General features: G+C 42.4%; 1 long non-coding RNA gene across 1 annotated transcript in view; it reads right to left on the reverse strand.

Annotated features, from left to right (window-relative positions):
• Window positions 1–4,197: 4,197 nt before the first annotated feature.
• Window positions 4,198–27,789, reverse strand: part of LOC137095177 (uncharacterized) — a 111,997-nt gene continuing 88,405 nt past the window's right edge. The window contains exon 3 of the long non-coding RNA XR_010908803.1: window positions 4,198–4,317. This is a non-coding gene — a long non-coding RNA (uncharacterized lncRNA). The remainder of the gene's footprint in view (window positions 4,318–27,789) is intronic.

Raw genomic sequence — 27,789 nt, forward strand, 5'->3', positions numbered from 1 at the left:
AAAAAGTTTGATATTTACGAAATTTCGTAAATAGTAAAAAAATTACAAAACAATAACGAAACAATAACGAATCGATTCGTTAATGGCGGCCGCGATCGCGCAATACGCTAAAAAAACTTCTGAAGCTTCCCTCTCCCTCTGTTGTTGACTGTTGGTGTGATATTATATTTTTTTCACTAATTAAACAAAAAACAACTATAAAACTTGCCCCAGACATGCGGAAATAATAACGAAACGACCTCAAACCAATAACGAAATGAATACATAACGAAATACGAAGCATTTACGAAACGAATTGAAAAATTCGTTTCGTTTTTAAGTAGCTCCGGAATGGTTCGTTATCGCTTCGTTAACAAAAAAATAAAAATTTTTTAACGAATTACGAATTAACGAAACGAAACCGCCCAGCCCTAATAGCCATGTATAAATATGTGAGAGGAAGCCACAGGGAGGAGGGAGCAAGCTTGTTTTCTGCTTCCTTGGAGACTAGGACGCGGAACAATGGCTTCAAACCACAAGAGAGGAGATTCCATCTGAACATGAGGAAGAACTTCCTGACTGTGAGAGCCGTTCAGCAGTGGAACTCTCTGCCCCGGAGTGTGGTGGAGGCTCCTTCTTTGGAAGCTTTTAAACAGGCTGGATGGCCATTTGTCAGGGGTGATTTGAATGCAATATTCCTGCTTCTTGGCAGGGGGTTGGACTGGATGATGGCCCAGGAGGTCTCTTCCAACTCTTTGATTCTATGATTCTATGATTCTATGATTCACCATTCCCTGCCTCTTTGCACAATTGGGCACATTAGCTCTATGTGCCAAGTTTAGTCCAGATCCAGCGTTGGCTTGGTTCAATACCCTCTGCAACTCCCAGATCCAAGGTCAATCACCCCCAATCTCCGCCTGTCCCATATGCATAGTTGGCCATGTTTGGTCCAGATATGATGTTGGCTGCCTTCAGTGCTTTCTGGATCTAGGTAAATAACAACTACCATTTGAAAAGGGCAATAATTCCCCAATCCCTGCCTGTATGCACTGTTGGGAACATTAGCTCTATGTGCCAAGTTTGGTCCAGATTCAGTGTTGGCTTGGTTCAATAACCTGTTTCTTTATTTCACTTGTTGTTGTTGTTGTTGTTGTTGTTGTTATTATTATTATTATTATTATTATTATTATTATTACACAGTTCTTCTACGTTAAAATGAAGTTAGTTATGCTACCATTATGCTGCCTCCAAACTCCAAAGCCAGAATATGTAATTTAGAGCCTATATCTTTAAGAGTAGGAGAGGGGTAAGGGGTCCTAGCTTTAGAACTCTGGGATTTGGTTGTTTGGGGATTTCTGTTTAGTTTAAGATTAGAATTGAAAGGAAGACAAGAAATTAACATGAAATGAAGCCAAAAGAGCATAACTTCATTCTTTAAAAAGCCCAAAGAGGAAGACATTTCATCTAAAGTTAAAGGTAAGTTAAGTTTTATTCAGAATAACACTAAATTAACTATATATCATACATTGCTTGCTCAATCCTTTTTCTTTTAAAATTTGCACATATCCTGATTTTGATCCATCTTTTTAAATATTATAATAGCATTTAGATCTATTAGGCTAGTACAAAACAATGAACTTCAATAGTAGGCCTCAAATTTTTGCTTGCCTATTGAAGTTCATTGTTTTGCCACAAGAGCAGCACTGACTGGTGTGTTGTGTTCAAGGAACAAATTGCATGATATGACTAGACACAGTACGTTTCACTAGCTTCTTTTGTACCATTAAGTTGTAAATACTGTAGAACAATCCTGGATATATAAAACATATAATTTGTTGTTGAAGGCTTTAATGCCCAGAATCACTGGGTTGCTGTGAGACTACACAGAAAAGCTATTGAAATCCACAAGCATGTGGACAATTTCAACAAAAAGGAGGAAACCATGAGAATGAACAAAATCTGGCTACCAGTATTAAAAAAAAACTCTAAATTCAGGACAGTAAATGAAGAACAACAATTGGGAACTGCAGACATGAAGCAATCAAGGCCTGGTAACACCTCCTAACAAAAAAATTCCCCCAGGCATTAAGCTGTTAGGCCTTGAACTGCAAGGGCATTCATAGAATCATAGAATCATAGAGTTGGAAGAGACCTCGTGGGCCATCCAGTAAAGCCCCATTCTGCCAAGAAGCAGGAAAATCGCATTCAAAGCACCCCTGACCGATGGCCATCCAGCCTCTGTTTAGAAGCCTTCCAAAAATGGGACTCCACCACACTCCGGGGCAGAGAGTTCCACTGCTGAATGGCTCTCACAGTCAGGAAGTTCTTCCTAATGTTCAGGTGGAATCTCTTTCTTGTAGTTTGAAGACATTGTTCCGCATCCTAGTCTCCAGGGAAGCAGAAAACAAGCTTGCTCCCTCCTCCCTATGACTTTCTCTCACATATTTATATATGGCTATCATATCTCCTCTCAGCCTTCTCTTGTGCAGGCTAAACATGTGCAGGCTTTAAGCCACTCCTCATAGGACTTGTTTTCCAGTCGCCCTCCTCTGGACACATTCCAGGTTGTCAATATCTCTCTTCAGTTGTGGTGCTCAGATTTGGACACAATATTCCAGGTGTGGTCTAACCAGGGCAGAATAGAGGGGTAGCATGACTTCCCTGGATCTAGACACTATACTCCTATTGAATGCTAATTAAAGTGGATAATTGCAACATTAACACCTAGCTCACACAGACAAAGTTCTTTCTCCCATCCTGAACTTACTCAGATATATAAGCCTTACTTGTCCTAGTTTCCAACAGGCCTCAAACCTCTGAGAATGCCTTCCACAGATGTGGGTGAAATGTCAGGAGAGAAATCTTCTGGAATATAGCCATACAGCCCGGAAAACTCACAGCAACCCAGTAAACAATAAAATGTCTGCAGTAACAGATTCTTTCCATTTATAGTACTAAAAGTAGTATTATTTTTTTCAACAAGAGAAGATCGGAAACATTCAACAAGAGATCGATGACAACACAAAGAAAAACATTCTTCAGTCAGTTCACCTCCCAAAACAGCCTTATACTTTTCCTTTAACCAAAAGTAAAAAATCAAAAGAGAAAATTTCAAGAAAAATGGATTACAGACCCCACCTCAGGATTTCCTTTCTTTACCTATTCTTTAAAAAAAAGATGCAGTTTATTGCAAACCATGTTTTTTGTTTTATCATGATGGTATAGGAAAAGGAAGTCACGAGGCTCCTGGAAAGTTGGTTATGCATGGTTTTAGAGATTGGAAGAAAGCCAAAGAGATATTTACCAAACACTCTGCTACAGAATATCACAAGGCTTCTGTTGTACATTCAGACAATTTCACCAAGATAGTGTCAGGAAAACAAAAAGCTATTTGCTCTCAAATAGACACACAACTTGCAAGGGAGAGGGAGGAAAACAAAGCTGCTCTAATCCCTATTATTGAAACAATTCTCTTTTGTGCAGAGGAAGAGTTGCCTCTTAGAGGAGATGGAGATAGCGGTCCTCTCTCCTTGGAAAAACCTTCCAAAAAAGATGGGAAATTTCAAGCCTTACTAGGATTTAGAGCATGCTCTGGAGATGAAAATCTAAGAAGACATGTTATGAACTGCAGCAAAAATGCAACATACATAAGTCCCGAAATACAGAATGAAATAATTTCAATCAGTTCCAGTTTAGTGACAGAAGAGATTGTTGCTAGAGTCAACAATTCTGATTGCTTCTGCATTCTGGCTGTTGAAACTTTGGATGTATTGGCAACAGAGCAGCTTTCGTTATGTCTTTGCTATGTAGATTTAAATGAAAACTTACCAGTCATCCGAGAACATTTTGTAGGATTTATACCCATATATGACTAATTGGCAGAAAATGTCACTTAAGTTATCCTAGAAACATGCAACATGTTGAAATTGGACTTGAATAAGTGTGTAGGGCAGGGCTACGATGGAGTTGCCACCATGGCTGAATTTGAGAAACATACCCCAAAGCAAGGTATTTTCATTGTGCAAGTCATCGACTGAACCTTGCATTGAGTGATACAATTTTCAAACTCTTCTGTCAGAAATTGTCTTGGAACAATAAAAGAAATAACAAATTTCTTCAGAAACAGTTCAAGTGCTAACAATATTTTGCAGATTAATATTAGCATTCATGTGCCAGAAACAAAGAAAAAAAGACTGACGTGTTTATGTGAGACTCGTTTTATTGAGAGGCATGATAGTGTATTGACATTCGTTGAACTATTTAAGCCGATTGTAGTTGCCTTAGAAGAAATCTCAGAGAAACCATGGAAAATCTCTTCTTCAGCTTCAAACTTTTTAACTGCAATTGAAAAAAGCGATTTCATTGTTAGCCTGTTTGTTTGTGAACAAGTCTTTAGCCTTACTTTGCCCATATCAATTTTTCTTCAGGAAAAACGTCTTGATATGGCATCTGCCATAAACCACGCTAAGTCACTGTTAAAGTCTTTATAAGTTTTGAGAGCAGATGCAAAATATCATTTTGTAAAACTCTTTGATTTAGCAAGAACAACATCTGAAAAAATATTTCAAAGCAACTTGACTATTCCAAGGCAAAGTTCAAGACAGATGCATCAGGCAAATCCAGGGACTAATTCTGTAGAAGATTATTTCAGAGTTGTGGTGTTCATACCATGTGTCAATTCACTCGTACAGAACATTACTGAAAGGTTCATGTCAAATGAATATATTTTAACCAGTTTTCAGGTTCTCCTCCCTGGGTTTTCAGGTCTAGAAAAAGTTCACCATATGGAACAACTGTCAGAATACTTTGAAAATGACGCAGCACTTGCTTCCGTCAAGGCTGAGTACATAATGTGGTGTAATATTACACCATCAATTAAGAAAGATACTGAGGTACTTAAAGTGTTGGAACTGTGTGACAAACCTACTATCGGTCAATAAATTTCCTTTTGACTGTGTTAGCTACTCTAGCAGTAACAACATGCAGTGTGGAAAGATCATTTTTAACCATGAAGAGAGTGAAAAGTGTATAATGACAGACCAGAGACTTAGTGGACTTGCAGTGATTTCCATCCATCGGGACATTACTATCACACCAGAAAAAGTAATTGACAAAATGGCCGGGGAGAAGAAAAGAAGTCTGTTGCTGTAAAGTAAAAAATAAGTCAAAAAGTATTCTAAATTTTTTGTTAATGAAAGTTAATAAATAACATTTAATATTTAAACTGTTATGTTTATTCATATCATGATCTGATCACCATGCTCAATATATCCCATATGCATGGGGGTATTGGGATAACGATACAAAAGGTTTGCTAGGGTAGATCCTCTCTCACTCAAACTCAGCCCCCCCCCTCCCCCCGAAACGAAATCCTGGCTATGGGCCTGCTTGCAGATAATGGATCCTTGTGCAAAGAAGACTCTTTTGGGGAAACATCGACTCTCACGCAAAGACAGGCTCTTGTGCAAAAATGGACTCTTGTCCAAAGGTGAGGATGATCTCTCTTGCAAAAAAGACTTTTGTGCAAAAAGGACACTTATGCAAAGGAAAGTCATGTGCAAAAGTGACACTCTTATGAAAAAATTATACCCTTGTGTGAATATTGACTTGTGCATAAACCGATATTCTTGTGCAAAGATGGAGTCAACACAAAATAATGACACTGTTATGCGAAAATTGACTCTTGAGCAAAAATGATACTCTTGTGCAAAGATTGGCTCTTGTGCCTCGAAAGCAGATGAGATTATACTTGAAAGGAAGGAAAGGAAGGAATGCAGTGGAATGGAATGCAATGCAATCTCTTCTAGTGTTCTCTCTCCTTTCTCTCATCAGTATTCTTCTGTCATCTGACGTGCGATAGGATCGTTTGTCGTGTGTGCAAGGAAGCTCACTTTCCCCCCTTCTTCTTCTTCTTCTTCTTCTTCTTCTTCTTCTTCTTCTTCTTCTTTCTAATTTCCCTTTGGGAGGCAGCCGCAGCAGTCAATTACGCCTCCAATGACAGGCGTTCATTGCAAGGGAATCAATACATGCCAAGTCTTTAGAAGCAAATCTATGGCAATAAATAAATAGAACCATAAAGGCCACCTAGATCGATCTGAGAAAGAAATATATTAATATTAATTATGTGTGTGTGAAATAAATATATATATATATATATATATATATATATATAATGAGATAATGGAAAAATAATTATGTAAGATTAATGTAGTATATATAAAATAATGAAATAATAATATGTCTATCGAAATAAATAAAAAGGGAAACCCTAGAGACCATCTAGACTGACTCCCCTCCCATTCTGCTAGAAAGATAGATAATGATTATGATAATGGTGATGATGATATAGTTAATAATAATAATATAAAATGAAATATTTATATAATAATAGAATGGTATAATAGTAATATATAAAAATATAACATAATAATAAAAGGGTTACATACAACCATACAAAGTATGAGTGCTAAGTTTGGTTCATCATCATTGTTTAGGTTCATAGTGCTCTCTGGATGTGGTTAACTAGAACTCTTATAAATCCACATAAGCCTTTATGTTAGTCATGAGGGTTCTGTGTGTCAAGTTAGTTACATGTCCATCATTGGTGGGGTCCAGAGTGCTCTTTGATTGCATGTGAACTATACATCCCAGCACCTACAACACCTATAAATCAAGATGAATTCTTCCCAATCCTCTCCAATATTTTGCCTTGGTCATGGGGGTTCTGTATGGTAAATGCAGTCCAGGTCCATTGTCAGTGGGGGTCACAGTGCTCTGACTTGATGTAGGGTGAACTACAACATCCATCCTGTTACATTAGTCCCCCAAACCTCTCTAGTATGTTCAGCTGTTGATCAATTCCTTTGTTTGCTTGTTCCATATAAAAGAATAAGAAAGGGTTATGGGAGAGGCAGAGCGTGGGTTTCATGAAAATTCCACACCAGTCAAGAGAGAAAGGAACACTGGGATGCCTGTGATGGAGGAAACACATGAAATCTAGGATGAAATTGTTCTTGTATGAATGCTTTCACTTGGGTGGTGGGCTATATGGTGTTTGTGGAGAACATCGGCAGGGCTCTTGGGCACGTTCACAGTACTCACGGTAACCTGCAATGTCATTGGAGGACCATTGTTGTCTCCAATACATACATATTTTCACTTTTATTATGTGTATAGATTTTACCATTAGTTTTAGTTTTCTTTTACTCTTATTTTTAGTCTTATTATTATATTGTATCTAGATTAATTTTAAATAATATTAAATATTGTCTTTAGTATTATTCTTTAGTATAATAGTATTATCCGTATTGTTCAGAATGTGGCAACCAGGTTATTCACAAGAACACCCATGAAATGCCATATAACACCAGTGCTGCAACATTTACATTGTCTTCCAGCTGAGTACCATGGCCTGTATAAGATGCTAGTTCTGACCTTTAAAATTCTTTATGGCCAGGGTCCATCGTACCTTAGGGATCGCCTCTTCTTCTCCCATCATTGGAGGTTGCAACGACCAGCTCAACACAACTTACTCTATATACCGGGTCCTAGAGAAGCGCACTTGGAAAGTACCAGATGCAGGGCTTTTTCTATTTCTGCCCCGGCCTTATGGAATTCCTTGCCGCCCTACTTGAGAGCCATGCATGACTTAGGGCCTTTTACTCTAGCACTTAAGACCTGGCTTTTTACTAGAGCATTCGATCTCTGTTAATTTTTAATTTCTGTATGTATGTATTTTATCTTTTACAATTTGGCTTGTAAATTGCCTAGAGCATTTTCGGATGGAAGACGATTAATAAGTAATTAAATATGATGATGATGATGATGATGATGATGATGATGATTATTATTATTATTATTTTAGTATTATTTTAGCATTTTTATTATTGTATTTTTTGTAAATGTTGTTGTTGTACATTTGTTCAGTTGTCTCTGACCCTTCGTGACCTCATGGACCAGTCCACGCCAGAGCTCCCTGTCGGCCGTCACCACCCCCATGTAAATGTTACTGTTATTTTCTTATTATACTATTTCTACTACTTTTAAAAATCTTATTTTCAGTATTATTTAAATATTTTTAGTCTTATTTTTGGTTTTATTTAGCATTATTTTATATTTATTTATTTATTTATTTATTTATTTATTTATTTATTTATTTATTTTGCCTCAGTATTTTTTTCATGCTTTCTTTAAAAATCATAAATATATCCCTTTGGAAATATTAACGTCTCTCCCGGTTTTATTGAATGCGTTGTCCTTCGTTATAAATCACTGGCTTAAAATTGATATAGATATATAAAGCAAATATATATAATTTATATAAGATTTATGGGGAAAATTGGCCATTGAGGTCTTCTGTTGACCATTTAAGCCTTCTAGTTCAATGTTAATCATTGAAGCATTGTGTTGACAATTGAAGCCTCCTGTTAACCATTATAGGCCTTCTATTGACCATTATTTATTTATTTATTTTATTATTCAAACGTATATGTTACCACTCCCCTGCGGCTCGGAGCGGCTTACAAGAACAGGCTAAAATCTAACACAATTTAAAAACAATTTAAAACAATTTAAAAACAGCAATATCAGATATCATAGGCCTGCCGAAACAGATATGTCTTACATGCCCTGCGGAAAGCTGATAAGTCCCGCAAGGCACGGACTTCATGTGGCAGAGTATTCCAGAGAGATGGTGCCACTGCTGTAAAGGTTCTGCGTCTGGTTGTGGTTGGACACAAGGTCTTGACACTGGGAATTTCCAACAAATCTTGGTCCTCAGAACGGAGGGATCTCTGGGGTTGGTAGGGCGTGAGGCGGTCCCTCAGGTACATCGGCCCCAGACCATGCAAGGCCTTAAAGTTACCATGACTTTGAAAGGCCTTCTGTTGACCATTGAAGCATTCTGTTGACCATTATATGCCTTCTGTTAACCATTATAGGTGTAATGATTCCCTTACCTTGGGAGGCTAGCTTAGGCCTAAGAGAGTGGGCCTGGTGAAGCCACAGCATCTAGGTTTGCCTTAAAGGGGTGTGTTCTAGCCTAGGAGGGGAAGATATCAGGCTGGGATTGGTCAGAGAGAGGGGAAGGAGAGACCCTAATAAAATTCGGGGAGGAAGGAAAATATAAGATCGCGACGAAGAAGGAAGGAGGGGGGAAGAATAAAGAAAGGAGGAGGAACAAAAGAAAGCGAGAGGAGAGCAAAAAAAGAAATATATATATATATATATATATATATGGAGGAATTAACCTATATATATATATATATATATATATATATATATATATATAGGGAGGAATTAACCAAAAGATATATATATATATATATTGGTTAATTCCTCCCTATTCCTTTCTTGTTCTTCCTTAGTTCTATGAAGGGTTTCCCCCCACCCTCTGTTTCTAGTCACTCCCCCTCCCCTTGTCCCCCTCTCCCTTTCTCTCAGTCTCAAAGTCTTAGTTTATTATGTCCTTACTAAATCCCGTTGAGTTGTCCGCTGCCAGTCTCGCGATCTTCCTGGCGATATTTCCATTCCATGTGTGCCCGCGGTCACTGTGACGATGTGTAAGTTTTATTCTTTGGTTATGTGTAGTTTGGACAGTGGTTTAGGGATGGTAAGTATGGGAGATTATATTTTGTTAGAGATGGTGGCTTGTGGCTTGAGCTGAGTTGCCATAGCAACAGGGGCGGAGCCAACTATCACTTCACGGTGCAGCTTTTTGAAAGTGGCAGTCTGTGGCCGGTGAGCTACAGGAAGGGACTGATTTCTCTAGTGGGAGAAACAGGGAATTAGTCAGTACGCCAGCGAGCTACTGAGTGAACTGAATCTTTTGGTGGAGATTCAGGGAATGTGTCTGTAGCCAGTGTGCTATAGGGAAAGACTGAATCTCTTGGTGGAGATTCAGGGAATCAATTGGTGACCAAATAGTTGCAGAGAAGGACCCGGTACAGGGGGTTGTTGATTCTGAATTAAGAATCAAGGTTTGGCTGGGTTTAAGCCTGTTGTGCCAGCTGTGAAACCTTATGAAGTGTTTGCCTGAGTTTACTCATGAAATCTTTCCAATGTATCCATCAAGATTTGTGCCTCTTTTGAAAAACAGTTATACATTGTTATACTCCTGTTAAAATAAACTTGTTAATGTTTTCCTCAAGCCTTGCCTGATACAGTTTCTCCTAAGTTGAACAGCCTGCAATACTAAAGTCAAGCCAAGAAAGTAAACGCTACGCTATCAAGTGAATAAAGCTTTCTGTAATTAACAGTCCCTTTATAAAATAGGTCCTAGGTTGATATTGATCGTTGCCTGGCTTCTCTCATAGATTAGGTGGCAGTGGGTGTTTTACCACTCGCACCTTCACATTTGGTGGCATTCGGTGGCATTAATACGGTCTTCTTTACCATTGGTGGCAGCATTTTAACGACTCCTTCACAGTCACCAATTGAGATTTAGAAATATAGGGGAAGAGGAAGAAGAGAACACCAAAGAAATCATAGAGGAAATAACATTACCAAAAAATCGAAACCCCTAATTGAAGCGAATCTAGATAGGGTCTTCTTCTTCTTAGGCGATCCCTCGCTTTCCAAGGATGATTGTCTTCCAATATTCTTGTGGGTCCGTATGTGGCTGTGGAACCCTATTCTTGCTCTGCATCTTCTTCCGCAGTGAGGGCATTGGTTTCCAGGTGGAAGGCGGTCTCGGCCGGGGTTGGCTTGACACGCCTTCCTCTTGGCACGTTTCTCTTTTTCACCCTCCACTCGCGCCTCCTCAAATTCTGCAGCACTGCTGGTCAGAGCTGTCCTCCAGCTGGAGCGGTCAAGGGCCAGGGCTTCCCAGTTCTCACAGTCTATACCAGAGTTTTTAAGGTTGGCTTTGAGCCCATCTTTAAATCTCTTTTCCTGTCCTCCAACATTCCATTTTCCGTTCTTGAGTTCAGAGTAGAGCAGTTGCTTTGGGAGATGGTGGTCGGGCATCCGGACAACATGGCCGGTCCAGCGGAGTTGGTGGCGGAGGATCATCGCTTCAATGCTGGTAGTCTTTGCTTCTTCCAGCATGCTGACATTTGTCCGCTTGTCTTCCCAAGAGATTTGCAGGATTTTCCGGAGGCAGCGCTGATGGAATCGTTCCAGGAGTTGCATGTGACATCTGTAGACAGTCCATGTCTCACAGGCATAGAGCAGGGTTGGGAGGACAATAGCTTTATAAACAAGCACCTTGGTATCCCTACGGAGGTCCCGGTCCTCAAACACTCTCTGCTTCATTCAGAAAAATGCTGCACTTGCAGAGCTCAGGCGGTGTTTTATTTCGGCATCAATGTTGTCTTTGGTGGAGAGGTGGCTGCCAAGGTAGCGGAAATGATCAACATTTTCTAATGTTACACCATTAAGCTGTATCACTGGCATTGGAGAAGGGTTGGCTGGTGTCCGCTGGAAAAGTACCTTGGTTTTTTTAATGTTCAATGACAAGCCGAGCTTCTCGTATGCTTCTGCAAAGGTGTTTAGAGTGGCTTGTAGATCTTCTTCTGAATGCGCACAGACGACGTTGTCATCAGCATACTGGAGTTCTATAACAGATGTTGTTGTGACCTTGGTTTTGGCTTTCAGTCTGCTGAGGTTGAATAGCTTGCCATCTGTCCGATAGATGATTTCCACTCCGGTGGGAAGCTTCCCATCAACAAGGTGAAGTATCATAGCAATGAAGATGGAGAATAAAGTTGGGGCAATAACACATCCCTGTTTGACACCTGATTCCACCTTAAATGGGTCACTTTGGGAGCCACTGCTGTTCAAGACTGTTGCCATCATGTCATCATGGAGGAGCCGCAGGATGTTCACAAATTTGCTTGGGCACCCGATTTTTTGGAGGATGGCCCAGAGAGTGCTGTGATTTACTGTGTCGAATGCCTTTGCAAGGTCGATGAATGCCATGTACAGAGGTTGATTTTGTTCTCTGCATTTTTCTTGGAGCTGTCGTGCAGTGAAGATCATGTCCATGGTTCCTCTGGAGCGGCGGAAGCCGTTCTGGGATTCTGGGAGGGTGTCTTCTGAGAGGGGCAGAAGGGCGGTTTGCAAGGATTCTTGTGAGGATTTTCCCAGCAGAGGTTAGAAGGGAGATACCTCGATAGTTTCCGCAGTCTGTTCTTTCCCCTTTTTTGAAGAGGGTGATGATGGTGGCATCCTTGAAATCTGCTGGGATTTTCTCGGTCACCCACACTTTTTCTATGAGCTGGTGGAGTTGGTGTGTCAGCTCGGGTCCTCCCTCTTTAAAGATTTCAACAGGGATCCCATCCGGTCCGCTGGCTTTGTTATTCTTTTGTTGGCTGATGGCATTGCTGCCTTCTTCCAGACTAGGCAGTGCTGCAAGCTCATCCCTGGTTTGTTGTTGCGGGATTTGTGAGAGGACCTCTTCGGCCACATTGGAGCTGCGGTTCAGGAGGCTTTGGTAGTGTTCTTTCCAACGTAGTGCAATTGACTTTTGGTCCTTCAGGAGTTTGGTTCCACCTGATGAGCGTAGAGGCTGTATGCCATGGTTTCTTGGTCCATAGATGACCTTTGTGGCCTTGAAGAATCCCTGAGCATCATGAGTATCTGCCAGGTGTTGGATTTCTTCAGCCTTCTTTGTCCACCAGATGTTCTTGAGTTCTCTTGTCCTTCTTTGGACCTCAGCTTTTGCACTGGCGTAGATCTTTTTCTTAGCAGCACAGTTGACGTCTCTCTGCCATGTTTGGAAGGCTTTCCTTTTCTTGTCAATTAGCTGTTGGATCTCGATGTCATTTTCATCAAACCAATCTTGATGTTTCTTGGTTTGATATCCAATAGTTTCTTCGCAGGCTGTGATGATGGAGGTCTTCAGTTTGTTCCAATGTTCCTCAACATTTTCGGGGTGTTCTGTGGGTAGATGGTTCTTGAGTGCTGTTTGGAGATGGGCTCATCTGGAGGGCTCCTGAAGGGCTTGGATGTTCATTTTGCGCCTTGTCTTTCTTCCTTGCAGCCTGCGCTTGGGGGCTATCTTGAGAACCATCGTTGATCAGATTAGCCTGTGGTCAGTCCAGCAGTCGTCAGCACCTGTCATGGCTCTTGTGAGGAGCACCTCATGGCGGTCTCTGGCACGTGTGATTACATAGTCTAAGAGGTGCCAATGCTTGGAGTGGGGGTGCTTCCATGATGTCTTGAACTTGTTTTTCTGGCGGAAGAGCATGTTGGTGATGACAAGGTTGTGCTCCGCACATTTCGTGAGAAGCAGGATGCCATTCGAGTTGCTGTTTCCAACCCCGTCTTTTCCTATGGTACCTGGCCACAGGTCGAAGTCTCTCCCGACTCTTGCATTGAAGTCCCCCAGGAGGATGATTTTGTCCTCCGTCGGTATCCCCGATAGGACGGTGTCCAGCTGATAGTAGAATTTCTCCTTGATGTCTTCGTCAGCATCTAGTGTTGGTTCATAGGCGCTTATGATGGTTGCCTGTTGGTTTTTGGCAAGATCAATTCGGAGGGTTGAGAGTCGTTCGTTGATGCCAGTGGGTGCTTCGGTCAGATGTTTCACCAGATCATTCCTGATAGCAAAGCCAACTCCGTGCAGTCTTTGGTGTTCTTCAGGCAGTCCCTTCCAGAAGAAGGTGTAACCTCCTTTTTCTTCCTTCAGCTGTCCCTCTCCTGCTCTCTGGGTCTCTTGAAGGACTGCTATGTCGATGTTAAAGTGTCCCAGCTCCCTTGCAATGATGGCAGTTCTGCGTTGAGGACGTTTGCTGTCACTGTTGTCCATCAGTGTTCGTACATTCCATGTACCGAAGTTCATATTTCTTTTTTGGCCGCAGGGTGGTGACCCCACTGGACGCGGCAGTCCAGTCAGGGATGAGAGAGGCAGACTATGTTTAGGGCACCTTTTCTAGCCCCCTCCCCATGTGGAGTGAGCAGAGTGGGTCCTCAATAGGACTGCTCAGTCGCGGATACAGCTGCCGAACTACTCAACTGCCTCGGACCTTGAGGTAGAACGACTGAGTCTGTACCCACCACCCATGTGCCAGTCTGTGAGTAGGGGCTTCCAGATTTCACAGTCCTGCCCCCATCGCCACTCGCTGATCGCCATGGGACTTTTGTTGGTTTGTTTTTATTTTGCTTTGAAAGATGCCTGTGCGTGGGTTTTTTTAATGTGTGGAGGTCAGTGCACAACTGATCAACACACAGTCTTCACAGAGTGAGGTTCCACTGGTGATGTAGTTTAACACAATGACTGTGGCTTCTCAGTCTGTTGTTGTAAATACCCCCCTCAGCTCTAGAAAGGAGAAAGAAATACTATTTATTTATTTGTTTATTTCATTTACTTATACCCCGCCTTTCTCACCCCGGGGGGGGGGGGACTCAGGGCGGCTTACAGAGGAGGCACAATTAAATGCCTAAATCAATTGACAATAATATAAATAATAATATAAATACCACAAAAGCAATTCAACAGTTAGAGTTAAAACAACAGTACATAATAAAATAGGGCGGCAGAAGGGAGTTCCACAGGTGGGGGCCACCACTGAGAAGGCCCTGCTCCTCGTCCCCACCAACCTCACTTGTGAGAGTGGCGGGGTCAAGAGCAGAGCCTCCCCAGAAGATCTTAAGCTTCGAGGTGGGATGTAGAGGGAGATCCGTTCGGACAAATACACTGGGGCGGAACCGTATAGGGTTTTATAGGTCAAAACCAGCACTTTGAATTGTGCTCGGAATTGGATCGGCAGCCAGTGGAGCTGGCGCAACAGGGGGGTGGTATGCTCCCTGTACGCCGCTCCGGTGAGCAATCTGGCTGCTTCTCGCTGGACTAGTTGAAGTTTTCAAGCAGTCTTCAAAGGCAACCCCACGTAGAGTGCGTTGCAGTAATCCAACCAGGATGTGACAAGAGCATGGACCACCGTGGCCAGATCAGACTTCCCAAGGTACGGGCGCAGCTGGCGCACAAGTTTTAATTGTGCGAAAGCTCTCCCGGCCACCGCTGAGACCTGGGGTTCCAGGCTCAGCGATGAGTCCAGGATCACTCCCAAGCTGCGAACCTGCATCTTCAGGGGGAGTGTAACCCCATCTAACACAGGCTGTAACCCTATACCCTGTTCGGCCTTGCGACTGACCAGTAGGACCTCTGTCTTGTCTGGATTCAATTTCAATTTGTTAGCTCTCATCCAGTCCGATACAGTGGCTAAACACCGGTTCAAGGTCTGGACAGCCTCCTTGGTGACAGGTGGAAAGGAGTGACAGATTTGGACATCATCTGCATAGAGATAACATCTTAGTCCGAAACTCCGAATGATCTCTCCCAGCGGCTTCATGTAGATGTTAAATAACATCGGGGACAGAATTGAGCCCTACTTCTTGACCGATGAATTTTTAAAAAGGCATGTAAAATTTAAATGGGAGAAAAAGGAAGGCTTGATGGTGATGTGGAAAGAGACAAAACATTGGCTCACCTCGGAGCCCAAAGCCAGAGCGTTCTGGGAAAAATTTATCAAAACAGAAAGACAAAAGGAAAAAGACAGGAAGAAGGAGGAAGAAAGAAAAGTAGATGACGAGGGGTAAGCACCAGGCCCTTCGGAAAATCACGAAGATGCAGAATATGAGAACAAAAGAAAAAGAGCCAGAGAAAAATCACCGAATGAATATTCCCTCCAGGTACTCGAACTTAGGAAAGATATGGTTGTAGATGGAAAAAATAAGAACAATAATGGGTTGGAAAGTTAAACTATATAGTAATAATGTAAATGGTCTCAACTGTCCCAATGAAAGAAAGAAAATGTTGCACCAATTAAAAAAGAGTAATTATGGTGTTATTTCATTGCAAGAAACACATATAATAGAAAAACACAGCAACCTACTAGAACAAAAAGCATTGGGAGAAATGTACTACACAGCAGGTCCACAAAAAAAATGGAATAGTGATGTATATAAATGAAAAAAATACCATCTAAACTAGTATTTAAGGACCAAGAGGGGAGAATATTAGGAATAAAAATAGAGGCGGAAGGTAAAAACATCCTGGTGTGTTCCATATATGCCCCAAAGACCACGAAAGACAAATTCATTAAGAACCTGAAAAAACTGATAGAAGAACAGGAGTATGATGAGCTACTAATCATGGGAGATTTTAATTGTGTACTAGACCCAACTAAAGACAAATCAATAAAGAAAAATAAGTTAAACTAAAAAAGAACGGGAACATTACCCAAAAAAATTAAAAATCTAAAGGAAGATCTAGGATTAAAAGATGTATGGAGACACCAACATAAGGACGAGAAAGATTTCACCTTTTTCTCACATAGGCATAAAACGTGGACTCGTATAGATATGATTTTGGGATCAAAAACACTGTTACCTAATATTACGAAGACCAAGATACTACCAATACTTAATTCCGACCACTCCCCATTAGAAATAACACTAAACATTCATCAAGGGAAAAACAGAACCTATGTATGGAAATTGAGAGATAACCTCATAAAGGACCCCAACCAAATAGAGAATATTCATTCCCTATTAAAGGAATACTTCAGAATTAATCTGGATGAAGAAACACCAATAAATACTGTATGGGACACCAAGAAAGCATTTATAAGCGGACACTTTATTGAGCAGAGTGCAAGATTGAATAAACTCAAAAAGGAAAAGTGTGACAAACTTTAAAGAAATAACAAAATTTGAAACCTCAGCGAAAGAAAACCCAGATAACAAAAAAACAATACACCAGTTGGAGCTTCTCAAGAAACAACTGAATATACTGCAACTAGAGGAGATGGAGAAAAAACTCAAATTTGCCAAACAACATCACTTCGAAAACGCTAATAAAGTGGGAAAATGGCTGGCGAGAAGAATAGCTATAAAGAAACAAACCAGATATATTACAAAAATTGAAGAGAACGGGACAAGCTTTTTCCAAACAGAAGACATTGTAGCTCAATTTGCAAACTATTATAAAGAACTCTACAAAAATGAAAATGTGTCGGACGAGAAAATATCAAGATACCTAGGAACACAATACATACCACGCATAACAGATGAACAAAGGGAAAATCTGAATAAAAAAATTACGCAAGAAGAGATAAAGAAAACAATACAGAACATTCCAGCGGACAAGGCACCAGGGCCCGATGGCTTTACCACCAAATACTACAAGACCTTCCAAGAGTCCTTGATACCCCATCTCCAAAGAATAATGAACAGCATATTAGAAGAAGGAAAAAATCCCTGAATAATGGAAAACCGTTTCGATATGCCTAATTCACAAAGAGAACACGTGCAGTACATCAGTAAGAAATTATAGACCCATCTTTCTACTCAATGTATATTATAAAATCTTTACTAGAGTACTACCAGGAAGACTAAAGAACTTATTAAACAACAGAATAGGTGAAGATCAAGTGGGGTTCCTCCCAAAACGTCAACTCAAGGACAACATAAGAACAGTAATAAATGTTATGGACTACTATGAGAAATCCAACCAGAAGAAAATAGCATTTATGTTTCTTGACGCTGAAAACGCGTTTGATAGAGTAAACTGGAATTTCATCACAGCAACAATAAGGGAGATGGACATCGGATACCACTTCACAAAAGCAATCGAAGCAATCTACACAGAACAACATGCAAAAATAATGGTGAATGGACAACAATCAACAAACATTTTGATATTAAAAGGGACAAGGCAGGGATGCCCCCTATCTCCCCTGATCTTTATTCTAACTCTGGAGATTCTATTGAAAAACATAAGAAAGAACCCAGAACTTACAGGATTAAGAACAAAAGGCCACTCCTACAAAACACGCGCTTTTGCCAACAATCTAGTGTGTTTCATAGAAGACCCATTAAATAACATAAGCAAATGGTTAACAGAAATAGAGAAGTATGGAGAAGTGGCAGGTCTGAAGATCAATAGAGATAAGACACAAATTATTGTTAAGAATATGAATAGAGAGAAGAAAGAAGCACTGCAAGAAAGGACAGGCATTAAGATCACCACAAGAGTAAAATACTTGGGAGTAATAATTTCCCCTAATAATAACCACTTGATAAAAAACAATTACAAAAAAAAAATGGGCTGAAATAAGAAACAAACTACAGAAATGGTCAAAACTCAATCTTTCATTGCTAGGCAAAATAGCGGTAATAAAAATGAACATTCTACCCGATATTTTGTTTACATTCCAGGCACTCCCAATTCTCAGAACAAACAAAATGGTACAGAATTGGCAAAAAGAATTAATCAAATTTATATGGAACAATAAGAAACATAGAATAAGTGCGGTAAATCTGATAAACGGGGGAAAAAAGGGGAGGACTGGCTCTTCCCGAGTTGCTATTATGATGCGGCAGCACTAAGCTGGCTCCGAGACTGGGTGACGCTTGAGACGGAGAAGATCTTGGCAATAGAAGGATTTGACATTAACCTGGGTTGGCACACCTACCTCTGGAGAGAGAAAGGAAAGAAAGAGAAACCCTTCAAGAATCATCCCATAAGAACCGCACTAATATCCACCTGGAACAAATATAAAAGTAGACTTTACCAGAAAACTCCAATGTGGTTCTCCCCAAACGAAGCATACCACAAAAGGGAAATACCCCGAAACATATGGTTAACATATAACCAACTATTAAAGATCAAGGGACAGGAAATAACACTAAAATCGAGGGAGGAACTGAACCAGTTAGACACTACCATCTCATGGTTCCATTACCACCAAATTAGAGAAAACTTCAAGACAGACAAAATACTAGGCTTTGACACACAAAAAAACCTTTTGGGATAAAATACTTCTGACAGAAACAAAAATAATAAGGAAAATTTATAACCAACTCTTAATTTGGGTTATGGAGAAGGAACAAATAAAAATTAGCATGATAAGCTGGTCAAGAGACATAGGATACTCCATACCACTAGCAGAATGGGAAAAAATCTGGAAAAAGAAAATTAAGTACACTTATGCCACTGACCTCAAAGAGAGCTGGTATAAGATCTTTTATAGATGGTACCTAACACCGGAGGTCCTAGCAAAAATTAACAAAGATAAATCTAAAGATCGGTGCTGGAAATGTGGGAAGGAGAGAGGCGAATTCCTGCACATGTGATGGAATTGTGGAAAAGTTAAGAGATATTGGCTACAAATACATAGATTGATGGAAAAAATACTAAAAATAAAATTCGACCCAAGGCCTGAAACACTACTATTAGGAATACATAACTTACATAAAGAATGAAGACAATACATAAAGAATGAAGACAAGATTCTTTTCTATTTGACAGCGGCTGCTAGGATGGTGCTTGCAAAAATGTGGAAAACCGAAGAGATACCAACAGTGGAACATTGGATCAGCAAAATAATGGATATAATAAGCATGGACATTCTGACACAAAGAATCTCCCAAAACTATATGAAGCCCCAAAGAACAGATTGGAATTCAGTATTAGAATTCATAAGGGAGAGAAACAAAGAGATGTACACAATGGATATATAAATGAAATCCAAGGAAGAAATAAGCAAGAAACGGGACGAATCCCCAGAACAAGTAGATAAAAACACATATGTTAAAGTTAATCAATACATAAGAATAGTTAAATGAAGAAGTACGATGTAAAAACTTTGAGTAAGGTATGTAAAAGCAAAACCGTATGAACCCATCTGGGCAATCCTGGAAATACCATACTCCCATCCCCGATCTTCCCTCCCTTGTCCCCCCACCACCACCCTTTTGTCCTCCTGCGACCCGATCCCTCCCCCCTTCCGCTGTCTAAACCCCCTACCCCCCACATTCACTCATCATAACCCCCCTCTTTTTGTATCTGTTACATGTTTTTCTATAATGATGTCTGTAAAATAAAATCAATAAAAATATTTTTTAAAAAGAAACGTTTTGTTATAGTTACCTCTTTATCACAGCTTGTGTATGACATTGATATTTAAACCCTCTGAGGAGAATAATATTTAAACCCTCTGAGGAGAATAAACCCCATGGTAACACTGAAGAGTATTATTAAGTATCCTCTCAGCCTGAATATTATAAAAGCATACCCCAATTGAAGAAACAGTTACAAAACCTCTCAGTTCAGACTTCCGTTAGATATACATATACACAGTTATATCCTCTAGGGCTGTCCGTTTTCGTTCGTTAATTTGTTTTTTCGGAATTTATTCGTTATTTTTAGCATATCCGACGCGATATCAAAACATATTTTCAAACCCGGAAGGGTTTGAAAATATCGAAACAGCAGCCCCATTTTTTTTACGAGCTTCAGCTCCTCTCGTAAATGGAATGGCGGCTGCTGTGCTGACTTCAGTGCTGTGGTCATGTGCTGGTGCCTGGGAGCCAATCCGGCGCTCCCAAGCACCCAGCAGTGCACCGTGGCAGCTTTTGATTGGCCGGGAAGGCCTTTAAAAGGAGCTCCACGCGGCCGCGGAGCTCATTTCTAGCGCGGAGGCGAGAGGGAGGAGAGGTGTGGGAGGGTTGTGCTGCAGTGCTTGGTCACGGTGCTTGTTGCTTGCGTTGGCGACGTGGCTTCTCTTGGCTTGGAGCAAAGACTGAGTAGTTACTTGGACTCTTCTGTTGGTGCTATTTTTTTGGAGCAAAGACTGAGTAGTATTTTTTTGGAGCAAAGACTGAGTAGTTACTTGGAGTCTTCTGTTGTGCTATTTTTTTGGGTGTTTCTGTGTTAGATCGTTTGCCCTGACTCCTGCCTGTGTTACCTCAGGGCCAGCTCCATTTTTGAATATTTTCTAATACCTTTCCTTTTATTCTTTTAAAAAAACTCAAAAAAACTCAAAAAAATTCTAAAACTCTCCTGTGTCTGTGTTCTCTACTTGGTCCCTGTTTGTGGCTGTTTCTCGCCCACAGCAGGGCCATTTTCTGCTTTATTTTGCATTTCTGACTATTTTTAAAAAATACCTTTAGTGTATTTTATTTTTCAAAAAAAACTCAAAAAAATTCAAAAAAATTCTAAAACTCTCCTGTGTCTGTGTTCTCTACTTGGTCCCTGTTTGTGGCTGTTTCTCGCCCACAGCAGGGCCATTTTCTGCTTTATTTTGCATTTCTGACTATTTTTAAAAAATACCTTTAGTGTATTTTATTTCTCAAAAAAAAAACTCAAAAAAATTCAAAAAAATTCTAAAACTCTCCTGTGTCTGTGTTCTCTACTTGGTCCCTGTTTGTGGCTGTTTCTCGCCCACAGCAGGGCCATTTTCTGCTTTATTTTGCATTTCTGACTATTTTTAAAAAATACCTTTAGTGTATTTTATTTCTCAAAAAAACCTCAAAAAAACTCAAAAAAATTCTAAAACTCTCCTGTGTCTGTGTGCTCTACTTGGTCCCTGTTTGTGGCTGTTTCTCACCCACAGCAGGGCCATTTTCTGCTTTATTTTGCATTTCTGACTATTTTTAAAAAATACCTTTAGTGTATTTTATTTCTCAAAAAAACTCAAAAAAACTCAAAAAAATTCTAAAACTCTCCTGTGTCTGTGTGCTCTAGTTGCCAACTCAAAGTCATACAATACAGTGCTTGATCGCTCATTTGTGTGCTTCCAACCTGTGTAACCCAACACGGTCATACAATACAGTGCTTGATCGCTCATTTGTGTGCTTCCAACCTGTGTGATGAAACGCTTCCTTCCCGGCTTTTCTAGTCGCAAGGGCCAAGTGCTATCGCGAATACCAAAGAAAGGCAGGGGACTGCAGATGGACACATTGACAAGAAGGGAACATTCAACCGACGAGATGGTTATTGAAACACCCACAGATGCTTCAACCAGCAGTGAGATGGGAGGACCTCCTCCTTATTCCTCAGTTCGAAAGACTCTACATTCAGATCCTGATGTCCTTCCAAGTACCTCTCATACTAGTACTTGTTATGAAGAGGAGGGCGAGGAGGCGGACGTGTCTGAGGAATGGGAGGAAGGAGACAATATGGAATCTGCTTCCACCACAGGAATTAGTGATCAAGAGGAGTGCTTGGTGCTGCAGGGCGAGCCACAGAAACAACCAACAACAATCCCTTTCACAAACACCGACAGTCCAAAGACGAGCATGAGTAGTACATCTCAAGTGCGTGGTAGGGGTAGGCCGAGATCGCTCCTATGGGATCATTACGACGTCCATAAGGACAAGGCCACTTTGGCAGTTTGCAGGCATTGCGGTGCGAACGTCAGCAGAGGAAAAGATACGAGGCATCTTGCCACAACAGGGCTAAGGACGCACATGAGGAGACACCACCCAACTGTGAAGTTGGACGTAGTTGAAGTCGCCAGCACATGCAGCAGCACTCCAAACACACCAACAGGCCCCGTGCAGAAAACCTTCGATGCTTGGGGCCTGCAAGTTACAAGGGTGAGATCTGGAGTTAAGCCGCCATCAGTGAAGGAAATAACACGTCGCCTGGGAGAGATGATGGCTCTGGACCACCAGCCCTTCCGTATGGTGGAACGGGAAGGTTTCCACCGATTTGTTCACCTCCTGGCACCATGGTACAAGATCCCAAGTCACATAACTTTCTCTCAAACAGTCATTCCCGCTTTGTTCGAGGGATGCAAGCAACGTCTCAGGAACCTTTTGAGCAAGTCACAACCCGTCCATGTATATTTCACCTCTGACATCTGGACGAGCACGGGAGGAGGGCATTCCTATTTGTCCCTGACCGCTCACTGGTGGGAGATGGAGGGTTGCCAAGACTCGGGTCATCGTTGGGCACTCCTGTCCCTTGAGGTGATCGATACGGATCACAGGGCCGACACCATTTCTGAGTACTTGCGAGAGATGATGAGAGACTGGATGCGGCATACTCATTCTGGTGGTACTAACTCGGGATTCATGGTCACAGACGCAGGAAGGAACATGATCCGGGCGGTCGAAACTGCCGGCTTCACTAACGTAACATGCATGGCGCACTTGCTGCATAACTGCGTAAAAGATGGGTTCAAGGGGACCGATGAGAACAGCGCCACCGCCGTCTCTCAACTCATTGAGCGTTGCCGCAGAATCTCGGGCGTCTTCCACCGTAAGAAGTCTGCAAAACTGCTGCGTGACAGGCAAATCCTGGAGCGCCTCCCACAACACCGGTTACTGCAGGATGTCCCCACCCGCTGGAACTCCACCTACATCATGTTGGAGCGCATGGTGGAGCAACAGAGGGCAGTCCACGCTGTCTCGCTGTCAATTGCGGCTCCGATAAACAAGCTGGTCCCCAACAACCAGGAGTGGATGACCATCACTCAGCTGGTTGAGATCCTAGAACCGTTCAAACTGGCCACCGAAAAACTTTCAGGAGACAAAGCACTACTCAGCCATGTGCTCCCAGTCGTCTCGCGTTTGAAGAGCCATTTGGAGTCGCTGGGTGGACAAAGTACATTGCAGTGTACGGCTGGGCCCTTGACTCCACAGGCCCAGGAAGTGGTCAGAAAGTTGAATTTGTCCCTCCGTAAACGTCTTCTACCGTTGACAGAGAGTAAGAGTCATGTTTTGGCAGCACTCTGCGACCCTTCCATCAAGGACACTGTCTGCTCCAAAGAACTGCCAAAGTGGAGGGCCGAACTTATCTCGCTCGTGAGAGAAGAATACTCTCGGAGGGTGGGGGAACGCTCAGAGCAAATTCCTTCTGCCGTTACTCCCCAAAACACCAGCGGTTACGGCAGCACCGATAACGTCAGTCCCACCTTGCCACCTATCAGGGATGAAGCAAGAGCACTGCAGCTGAAAAAGAGGAGAGCGGAGCGTTTCATTCCCGACAGTATAGCTTTGATGGCAGGGCAAGGAACATCTTCGTCGGCCCGGGCAGCAAATATGGACTCGGCAGAGTTCTCTGTCAATCGGTACTTTGATGAGCCTCAGGAGGATGTAGACACCGATCCATTGGCGTACTGGTCCTCAAAAAGGAGTACATGGCCTGACCTCTCAACCGTAGCCCGCAAGTTTCTCAGCTGCCCACCAACTAGCGTGCAGAGTGAGAGGGTCTTCAGCCTGGCAGGAGATGTTGTCACCCTCCAACGTACCTCGCTCAACCCCCTTTTGGTGGAAAAGCTGGTGTTCTTAAAGGCCAACTTGCCACTTTTGGGCTACCCGGAGATAGATTTCGACACCAACCCTTCCTCCGTGCGGTAGATCACCTTAGTTGCTTTGTGCTTTGTGTTGCCTTACGTTACCACTGCCTGCTCAACGCGGGAACATTGCCTGCCCTGATGCGTACTTTTGTGGTTTGTGTTGCCTTACGTTACCACTGCCTGCTCAACGCGGGAACATTGCCTGCCCTGATGCGTACTTTTGTGCTTTGTGTTGCCTTACGTTACCACTGCCTGCTCAACGCGGGAACATTGCCTGCCCTGATGCGTACTTTAGTGCTTTGTGTTGCCTTACGTTACCACTGCCTGCTCAATGTGGGAACATTGCCTGCCCTGATGCGTACTTTTGTGCTTTGTGTTGCCTTACGTTACCACTGCCTGCTCAACGCGGGAACATTGCCTGCCCTGATGCGTACTTTAGTGCTTTGTGTTGCCTTACGTTACCACTGCCTGCTCAACGCGGGAACATTGCCTGCCCTGATGCGTACTTTTGTGCTTTGTGTTGCCTTACGTTACCACTGCCTGCTCAACGCGGGAACATTGCCCTGATGCGTACTTTTGTGCTTCGTGCTTTGTGTTGCCCCCCCAAACTCCCTTTCATACACCCTTTCCCCAGTCGTCCCCTACCGGTCCCCTTTCAGCCTGTTGGGCATCGCCTCTGGGGTGCCAGGAGAAGAGGCATTCCTGTACTCCTGTGTACGCTTCCCCCCTCCCCCAACTCCCTTACTCATAAACAAACTACCTACCTCATAAAAAAACACAAAAAAACCACCAAAAAAACCCCATTAAAAATGAAGGTACTTATATTTTAATATTTATAAGTAGAACAGCTGCTATTATTCGTTGATTTAATTATTTAAAAAAGGAAAACAAAGATACTCACCAAAAAATGCTGCTATTATGTATTTATTTATATATTTCTTTAAGAGGCACTCCTGTAGTCCTGTGAGTGTGTACGCTTCACAACAGGGCGTTTGTCCTCTAGTTTGTCCTGTCTCGTGGCTGTGTTTTTTGTTAATTTTCAATTTCTGAATATTTCCTAAAAATACCTGTCTTTTATTCTTAAAAAAATACTAAATATTCGCTTTAACGAATCGATTCGTTATTAATCTCAATATCGAATCGAATCGTACTTAATAACGACATTTCGGAAGTCGCTTTTGCGCATGCAAAAAGCTTCGGGAGTGTATTTTAAGAGCCTCTGGAGAATTTATCCAGCGATCCATTGGTGTACTGGTCCTCCCGAATCAATAATGGCAAATCAAAGAACAATCCCTTCCCAAGCTTCCTCTCCCATCCTTCCCTCTCAGGCAAGAAGCCCAACTGCCTATGCTCCAGTGTACGCTTCCCCCCCGTGACCCCGTAAAAACAGGGATTACTACAAATTGGGAAAGTTCAGAAAAGCAAAGGGGAAGCAAACTACAAGCTATCATTAGCTAAATATTTCTTTTATTCTTGATTAATGATTAATGATTAATGATTGATTTTAATGGCGACTTGCTGTGTGCTCTCACTTGCCCTGTCTCGTGGCAGTGTTTGGTCCGCATCAGGGCCAGTTTTTGGTAAAGTTTCCATTTTTGAATATTTTTAAAAAATAGTGTCTTTTATTCTTTTAAAAAATAAAAAGAATTCTAAAAAAAAATTAAGACTCTTCTGTGGCTGTGTGCTCTAGTTGGTCCCTGTTTGTTGCTGTGTTTGGTCCACATCAGGGCCAGTTTTTGGTTCATTTTGCATTTCTGAATAAACATAACGCCCGTGTCTACTTTACATGCATGCGTTTCAACCAACAATCCCTCCCACAAACACCAACACTCTGACAGTCCAAACAGGAGAATGAGTACACCTGAAGTGCGTAGGGGTAGGCCGAGATCGCTCCTATGGGATCATTACGATGTCTCCTGACATTTCGCCCACATCTATGGCAGGCATCCTCAGAGGTTGCGAGGTCTGTTGGAAACTAGTCAAGTGGGGTTTATCTGTAGAATAATGTCCAGGGTGGGAGAAAGAAGTCTTGTTTGCTTGAGGCAAGTGTGAATGTTGCTATTGGTCACTTTGATTAGCATTGAATAGCCTTGCAGCTTCAAAGCCTGGCTGTTTCCTGCCAGGGGGAATCCTTTGTTAGTAGGTGTTAGCTGGCCCTGATTGTTTACTATCTGTTTTCTGAGTATTGTTCTTTATTTACAGACCTGTGATTATAGAAGGTTTTTTTTAAATTATCTGCTTTGAACTGGATTATATGGCAGCGTAGACACTTATAATCCAGTTTAAAGATGATGATGGGGATCATCAGCTTTGACATTCTGGATTATATGGCAGTATAGATCCAGCCTTAGAGTTAGTTACAGATTTCCCTTTATGAATGCATAGCCAGGAAAATTCTTTTGCAATATATATAAATTCAAATCAATTTTGCTTTGCTTTGCTTTACTTTTACATTGCCACTGCCTGCTGAACGCAGGAACATTGTCCTGATATTGAATACAAAACAGATCATAGAATCAAACAGTTGGAAGAGACCTCATGGGCCATCCATTCCAACCCCCTGCCAAGAAGCAGGAAAACCGCGTTCAAACCACCCCTGACAGATGGCCATCTGTTTTTTTTAGGCCAGCTCGATCCCAAGATCAATCAAATCAATCAAATCAAATCAATTAAATCAAATCAAATCGGACCCAGGTTATCTTGAGGAACCAAAGCGGCCGGGCGAGCTTTTTGGTTAATTTCCCAACTTTTTGGTTAATCTCCCCCACAACTCCCTGTCATGCAGCCTTTGGCACATTGCCCTGATGCGATCGGATCCAGGTTATCTAGAGTAACCAAAGCGGCCGGGCCATCATCTCTCCCATGCACTGGGTGATCTGCTTGGCTGTGGGTGACTTTTCCCCCGATCTCATCCTGCCCATGGGCAGACCCCAAACTTTCAGCGTGGACTGAGTCTGTCTCCCCGCTCCCCCCCCAACTCCCTGTCATGCAGCCTTTGGCACTCCTGTGCCCTTCCTCCCCCCCCCCAACTCCCTTTCATACACCCTTTCCCCAGTCGTTTCCTGCCGGTCCCCTATCAGCCTATTGGGCATCGTCTCTGGGGTGCCCGGAAAAGAGGCACTCCTGTGCCCTTCCTCCCCCCCCCCAACTCCCTTTCATACACCCTTTCCCCAGTCGTTTCCTGCCGGTCCCCTATCAGCCTATTGGGCATCGTCTCTGGGGTGCCCGGAAAAGAGGCACTCCTGTGCCCTTCCTCCCCCCCAACTCCCTTTCATACACCCTTTCCCCAGTCGTTTCCTGCCGGTCCCCTATCAGCCTATTGGGCATCGTCTCTGGGGTGCCCGGAAAAGAGGCACTCCTGTGCCCTTCCTCCCCCCCCAACTCCCTTTCATACACCCTTTCCCCAGTCGTTTCCTGCCGGTCTCCTATCAGCCTATTGGGCATCGTCTCTAGGGTGCCCGGAAAAGAGGCACTCCTGTGCCCTTCCTCCCCCCCCAACTCCCTGTCATGCAGCCTTTGGCACATTGCCCTGATGCGATCGGACCCAGGTTATCTAGAGTAACCAAAGCGGCCGTTTGCCCTGTGTTCCTGAGCAGTGAATACAGAAGACATAGCTGCCCGGCTCCAGCCTTGATTATTTTAATGAGCCATTATCAGTTTCACTGTAACGCCTTTGTGTACTTTACATCCCAAGCTTCCTCTCCCATCCTTCCCTCTCAGCCTTTGGCACTCCTGTGCCCTCCCCCCCCCAACTCCCTGTCATGCAGCCTTTGGCACA

This window comes from Anolis sagrei, chromosome Y (genome assembly GCF_037176765.1).
Source record: "Anolis sagrei isolate rAnoSag1 chromosome Y, rAnoSag1.mat, whole genome shotgun sequence".
Classification (NCBI taxonomy): Eukaryota; Metazoa; Chordata; class Lepidosauria; order Squamata; family Dactyloidae; genus Anolis; species Anolis sagrei.